Source organism: Argiope bruennichi, chromosome X2, assembly GCF_947563725.1.
Source record: "Argiope bruennichi chromosome X2, qqArgBrue1.1, whole genome shotgun sequence".
Classification (NCBI taxonomy): domain Eukaryota; kingdom Metazoa; phylum Arthropoda; class Arachnida; order Araneae; family Araneidae; genus Argiope; species Argiope bruennichi.
The window spans coordinates 97618784-97626582 of record NC_079163.1 but is presented as its reverse complement, the minus strand read 5'-3'; the positions used below and the strand labels follow the sequence as shown (position 1 = coordinate 97626582).

The window sequence follows — 7799 nt, the reverse complement described above, 5'->3', positions numbered from 1 at the left end:
TATTCACTGAAAGAAATCCATCAAGAATTAGAACTATTGAGTATGGCGGAAAAAAGTTAAAACATAACCATACATTCACAGATATTCTTTTCTCAAGGATAGGCCTTCAAATAAGACAGAATTGAAATAATAATTGTTAAAAAAACATTTAATTTACTCTTTTATCGAGACATCAAACTGGGAAATATTTCTCTTAAATCAAAAATCTACAGGGCCAAAAATATCAAGCATTTGAGGTACAGATAAAAACCTTTAAGTAAATTGTACTCATAATCAAATTTACAGTTCATTTTAATTTTTATATAATGAATAATTGAGAATTATTGTTATTATTTTTGATTTCCTGTGACTTCGATGCTGGTTTTATAAGCTTCTCTTATGAATTTCTCTGCTTCAAGCTTTTATAATTTTTGTTTTTGCCAGTAGATTTGAAATAAAAGAAAATTCTTTTCCCTTTTAAATATTCGGTTTTAAAGGGTTTTTTTTATACTTATTATTTTCTAGTTTTTAACGTTCATTTCTTATGAAATTTACATCGTCTTAAAAAAAAACTGAAATTTTCAAAAACTTATTTAAGAAACGGATTTGGCACATTAACACTGAAATCCCGTAGAAAAACCACTAAATTAAATCTGACGGCTTTCATTAATTTTTCTAAAGAGTTATTTAAAATTCATTTGTGAAGAAAATTAACATTTATTAATATTACAGATTTCTATGAATAAATGCGATAATTTATTGAATTTTCTACCAGAATAGTAATTATTCTATTTTGAATAGTAATTATTCTATTTTGAATAATTACTATTCGTATTCCATTCGCATGTAAACAAAAGAAAAAAAAATGCTTCTTATCTTTTAATGCTATTATTAATATCTTACATCAATTATATTCTTAACTAAAAATATAGATGCAGAAACAACATCGTAAAAAGATAACATTCTAAAAGAAATGCTCTAAAATTTAAAATTTTAACGTATTTATAGTTAATAGCTGCTTTTAGGGAATATCGTATATTTTCTTTCAAATTTCCTAATTTTTTTATATTATTGTGTGATTTCCACAAAGAAAGTATTATATTCTATTTTTTATTGTAATACTAAAATGGTATTTAAAACCTTTTGCTTTTTTTTTTTAATTTTCAATATATTTCATTGCTCATGTTTCCAAATATTGTTAAATTAATTAATTAATATTCCTTAAAGGAATTTCTGTGCAATCAGATTTCGAAATTAACGTCTTAATCGATAATAAGAGCTGTAAAATTATCAAAATATTCTGATCTGTCGCTAATTATATTACAATTCAGCAAAATATTCAATAATTGGAGAATGTCTCGAATTCTAATACATAATGAAGGAGAGAAAAATCCATTACAAAATTACATTTTTACAAACGTGAATAAATAAGCTCAGTGTTTATTATATTTAACTTATTGATTAATTAGAACTGTGAAGTATTGTTGCTTAATATTTATTGTTTGCATGTTACGTGCAAAAAAACGAAAGTATTTTTAGAGATTCAGTGTAATTTATATATATATATATATAGGTATTTATTTAAAATTCTCACCATTACCCCTTTTATTAGTTTCAAATCTTTTAAAGACAGGAAATAGAAAAGAGCAAAGCTAGAAACATGCATTCAAGCTTTTCATTTTTTAAATGATTTTTGGTGTAGTAATATAATAAACTTAAATATCTTAACTGATTATATTAAATTGAGAAATTTATTATATATAACAATAAATATTTTTTTAAAAAATAATTAACTTTTAATTTAATGAACAACTTGGATATGTTCCCAAATTTTAGTTTGTTATTACAGAACTGTGAGAGAATATTAGTATTGCATTGAAAATGTTGCTTATTATCGTCAAATTTTATCTAGGTACAACAATACGCAGTAAGTTTTATGAAAAATTTACTGCGCTGAAGAATGCGTTCTACAAAAAACTAACCTGGAGCTCCGAAATACAGGTAAGCAAGAAGATTATAGAATTGAATTCTAAAATAGTTTTCTTTTTCTTCATATAAGTGTTGTACGGAATATAGGTTAGAAATTTTTTTTCCTTCAAAAAGTTTACTTTTTTAGATAAAAATTTGAATTTGATTTTAAATAAATTCTGACAGGCAAAATGCTGACGACTCGTAAATTATATTAAATTAAAGATCATGTATAGAAAATAAAATTATATTCTTATTTACCATAAAGTACTTAAGCAAGCATCATCCTTCAGTTAACGTATTTGTAATTTCTAAACAGATATCGGATATAAATTTAGTAAAAATTATGTAATTTATTTAAAAATGCATTAAGCTTAATATATGTATTTCTATACATTAAGATTAGGGATTGCAATACCGGGATACCGAATACCGGTATTTTGAGCCATTTTACATTTTTGTAATATCGGTATTCACAAGTTTAAATACCAGTTTTTCAGTATTTACTAGAAATTTTTAAAATTGTCTCCACTATATGTTCAGGGATCGCCAACATAGCTTAATAGTATACGTTTTTGTTTTTATGTCTCCCTAACGGTCAAAATTAATTAACTAATTAATGGCTTAATTAATTTCTTAAATCTAAATTAGCGAAACAGGGATTATCCCGGAAAGAAGATATTGTATCCCTAACGACTAATGGAGCAACAGCTATGAAAAAAGTTGGAAAGTTGATTGGTGCAAATCAGCAATTGTGCTGTGCTCTTGGAATTCAATTAGATGTATTATACCAAAAAAAAAAATAAAGAACAGAAGAATCCAAATACTGTAGATATAGAAACTTCGGATTCCTACTTTGAAGAGAGTAAGAGTGTGAGTGATATTGACAATGAAAATAATGACAATGTAATTGTTGAAGAAGATATTGCTAATGAGGATGAAATATTAACCCATCAAGAATTGCTTCCTATAATTTATAAAGATCAAGAAATTGTTAAGATATTTAAACGTTCCCCTACAAAAAAATGCCATATTACAAAAATATATACTAATTGAAAATAATATATATATCTATGTTAATAATAGATTCTAAGACACGTTGGAACAGTTTACTCCTAATGATGAAACGGTTTTTGAAATTTAGAAATTCAATCCAAAAAGCAATAATCGACTTAAACCTGTAAATTAATTTTTCAGATAGTGAATTTGATTTAATTACCAGAACTATTTCTGCTCTACTTCCAATAAAACTTACTTTAGAGGTATTATGTCGGAGAGATTTTAATTTATTAACAGCTAATGCAACAATAAATTTCATGTTGCAATCATGAAAGAACAGCACACATCTAAATAGCACACTATCTGAAGAATTATATATTACATTGTAAAATCGCACAGAAGAAAGGCACGCCGAAATAGAAAATGTCTTATGGTATTTACATAATTAAAAAGATTTTAAAAATGAAAATGAAAGAGAAGAAAAGAAAATAATCAATTCAAATCTGATTAAGTTTATAGTAAATTTTCTTACAATTTTTTACCCACAAACCTATCCACATTCAGAAGAATTCGGTTAAGTTATCGAAGATTATGATGACACTAATGTTAATAGTGAAAAGGGATTTTCTCTTGAACAAAAATTAGAATTAGCCATAAATAAAAAAAAAAATCAACGAACCAAAATACAATGCAGAAATCAGCTATATCCAAAACCATCCGACGTGAAATTGATTTATTTGAAGATGAGGGATTTAGCGTAGATGCCGAAAGAGCGTTTTCGATAGCTGGTAATTTTTACACAAAAATTACTTTACATGCTTAATGACAGTACAATTGATGCATTATGTTTTTTAAGATCACATTTCAAAAATTTGTAATAATACCACAGAGTGAATAGTGATATTTACACTTTTTTTGTGATTTAAAAAAATAAGTTGTTCCTTTACTTTTTTGTGGTTCTTTATATACTGTTATAATTTATAAGTTACATATTATTTTTTGTGATATTTACACTCTCTTATAAATCTGAAAAATAAAACAAAGAAATACTTTGTTTTCTTTCTTTTTCTAAAATTTCTAATACCGGTATTAAAACCAGTATCCCGGTATCAAGATCTAAAAAATACCGAATACCGGTATTGAAATTTTGATCCGGTATTGCAATCCCTAATTAAGATGTTAAATCGATACATTTTTAGGATGAAAATTTTTTGCGTTGGCATCAACAGAAAAGTGAATTACTATTTTATTATTTAAAAAGGAAGTTGCATTTTCTAAATTTAAAAAAGTTAATCCTACTCGCGCTCTAAAAAGTATAACCATTAAAGTGAGTTTAATAGGGAGATGCCAGTTTTCTTAAGAGTTTTTCTCTAAATCATCTATAATTAATTAAAATATTAGTGTATCTTTTTTTTTTTACTTTTGTAATTATTCTCCTCGTTATTCTTCATTGCTCTCTTAATATTTTTACTTATATAAGAAACCTCAAGTTATGGAAGTTAGGTTTTTAAACTGATTATATTTTTGTCTTAATGAAATCAGCTAAAATTTCAATATTTTTTTTCGATGAATGGAAGTAAAATGGATTTTTTTTAGGTGGAAAACAAAGAGGTGGTTTCCGAAACCTTAACAAGTATTCCAAACCGTAACATATAATTTTTTTAAAATAATTAATAGGAAAGATAGTATAAAGCTAATAAATTGCTCTACATAAAACAATCAGTGAAAAAAAAATTCTTAAATTTTTCTCTTATTTTATACTGGCCTCTTTTAGTTATTTAAAGGAGGTAGTGTTTTAACCCATATAAGACTTGATCAATTTATAGAAGAACAAAGAATATAATTAGATGCATTTTTGTGTATATGCGATACGCACACGGTGTGTAGACGTAGAGCAGGATATTAAAAAGGCAACTCCTATTGCAGAATGAATTTTTCCTTAGTTATCTTATAGAACTACATATTATGCACCGGCAGTCGGCGAAAAGTTTGTTACAACAGTCAATCAGTTGCCATTTCATTCGTGCCTTTTTCACCCTAAATTATGTTTCGGAATACCGAAGAGGATTATGGTGTTCTTCTTACTTTAATGGCAAAAGGTTTATGATTTCGAAAATTTCAATTATGTCATTGACTCGTATGTAGGATTGGCATAAGCGTTTCCGTATGTATTGGAATAGTTTTGCAATATGCTAATATACAGCCATTTGCAAACTGAACTAGTTGAAAAAGTTCAGGGGCACACTGTTAGAACATCCACCCTATTGTTCGATCTTTTATCCCTTGAATTTAATATGTATATTGGCATTCATGGCAAAAAAAAAAAAAAAATCTTTGAAGCGTCTTCTTTTTAATCGGAAAGCAAAGTCATAGATATTATTCGAAACTGGTTTCAATCTCTGACAAGCGATTTTGGTGGCCATTTTTAAAAACAAACTATGGCATTTTTTATGTCTCCTGTTCCATTTTCTTTTGACTTGCTTTTATAATTTTAAAACATTGAAAACCTTCAGTAATTGACGGTTCTCTCATAACAACTTATTTAAAATATCTAATTCCATCTATAAAATTCATTAGAATAATTAAGAATAGGATTTTTCTTTCTTAGCCACAATGTGCTTAATTTCCCAATTTCGTTCTCATTTGTACTTGCACTACAGCATGCACAAAAGCACATTTGAACCGTTTCAAATCTAGAAAAAAAGTCGTTAAAATCAGATAGTTAATATTTATGAGAAAACATGTCATTAACAAACAGCAATAAAATGAACCACAAATCATCACGGGGTAGAAAACTGATTTTTTTTTTTTTTTTTGCTTTTTTATTATGCGACGATTAATCTAACATTCAAGCGTACACTTGTTACCCAAATGCCCCTATTTCTACATTAACGAGCTGCTAATTAAAAATCGGATGAAATTTCGTCCTATAAATTCATCATATAAAAGTATTAAGCATTTTCATAAACAGTACAAGTTTCTTTCATGGCATCTATTCTATTAAATTAATCCTTTGCACGTATTTAATATTTTAACTCCAAGATTCTGAGAACTGTTATGTAAAAAAAGAAGTTGCTCCTTTGGCAAAATACAAAAAAATACTTGTTAAAGGAAAATTTTGGCTATTGCATTTTTTGTAATTTACTTACCTTATTTTGCGTTTTGGATCAAATTTTAACTGCAATTTTATTTTTATAGCAAAAAGATGACCCTCCTCCTCCTCCTGTAATTGCAAGGTACTTGATGATATATTTTATGACCTACTTTTGCTCGTTTATTGATTTAAATTACATTTTCTACTAGATTTTCTATACTTATATAGAAACATAAATGTCCTCTCTAAAAGTTTCTAGAATCCAGTGTTTAGATTCGTGTGCTTTAATTAATATTTTTTTCATATTTATTAGCAGAATGATTATGTTCTATCGTATTGTAATATTATAAAAATTACCAATAATATATATTCAAGAGCTCTTTAATAATGAAAGAAGAATATGATGTAAAATTTTTTAAAGAATACCGACAGAATGATTAAAACATGTTTGTTTTTTAAATATTCTCTTTTTAAGTACTTTATTAATACTTGTCATTAGTGTCTTGTTGATATATTGATGAAAACATTGAAATTTGAATAATATGCTTAAACAAATAAAGAATTATTCAATATCTATTTTTTAAAGAAACGGTATATTTAAATTTTCAACAGCTGTAAAGCTAAACTATTTTTTAAAGTTTTTTTTCTTGATTTTAACAGCTTTCAACAGGCTTAAAATGAAGAGAAAAAAATCAGAAATTGATTTATGGCAATTCAAAATAAGGAGGAAAGATGTTTTTTGTTTGTTTGTTTGTTTTTTCCCCAATATATATAGTATAGACTGATTTGAACACACACAAAACCGTCTGCCTTTTGAAACGTTTTTTTGAAAACTTGGAATTAGAAAAATATTATCATTTCTTTTTATGATTTTCATTAATGAAAACCTTATTTTTAAAAATAATTCCAAGTTCATTAACGCTAATTTTTCATTATGTGACAAATTTAATTCAGCTGTTTAAAAAAATATTTCATCAATCGTACTGTATAAAATCAGCGCATTTTTTAAGCCTAAATCAAAAGATTATATTGGTATTTACAAAGATTATTTAATAGGATGATTTAAATTTTACAGCAGTCAGAAGATGAAAAGTCAAGAGGCCAAGAAACCTATTAAGCGTAGAGGCCGTCCTATTAAAAAGCGTAGTAAGTTATTATTTTTTTCCTTGTTTATATTTCTCTTTTGATTATAGCAGTCTCCGTATATTTAATATTAAGTAATAGAATAAAACTATCATCAGTCTCTTTTAAAACACATTTTTTACTCAGTGATATTTTGAAAATATTAGCTAATTAAATTGCATAAGATGGGATAAAATGTTGCATAAGCTGATGCTATTAAGAAGTTTTAATTATTTATAGAATTAATGAAATAATAAATTTTTTTATTGTTAGTCAATACTAAAAATCTAAATCTCATCAAATAATAACTAATAAAAAATTCTCGAACCGCATTTTAATTCGGAGATATCGAAATTATATTACCATGAAAATTTAATACTAATCAACTACACAGCAGTTCTTAATGAATTGCATTATTACATTTATTAAATTTGAGAACCTTTAGTAAATTTGAAAATATTTCAAATATTTACAAAGTTCAGGAATAGCCATATCATTTTTTAACGCTATAATAATGTTTGAATTTTCAGAAATGTAACATTTTTTTTATTCTCATAAATATTAAATGTAGCTGTTGCATCTTTTATGGTGTATGAAGTATTGAAATCTTGGGGGTACTGTAATTTGTCTCTCTACG

At 26.0% G+C, this 7799-nt stretch overlaps 1 long non-coding RNA gene across 1 annotated transcript; it reads left to right on the top strand.

Annotated features, from left to right (window-relative positions):
- The first annotated feature begins 1920 nt into the window (after positions 1 to 1920).
- Positions 1921 to 7186, top strand: LOC129960116 (uncharacterized). The gene is made up of 3 exons (XR_008783534.1): positions 1921 to 1980; positions 6145 to 6182; positions 7116 to 7186. It is a non-coding gene; the product is annotated as an uncharacterized LOC129960116 (long non-coding RNA).
- The last annotated feature ends 613 nt before the right edge of the window (positions 7187 to 7799 follow it).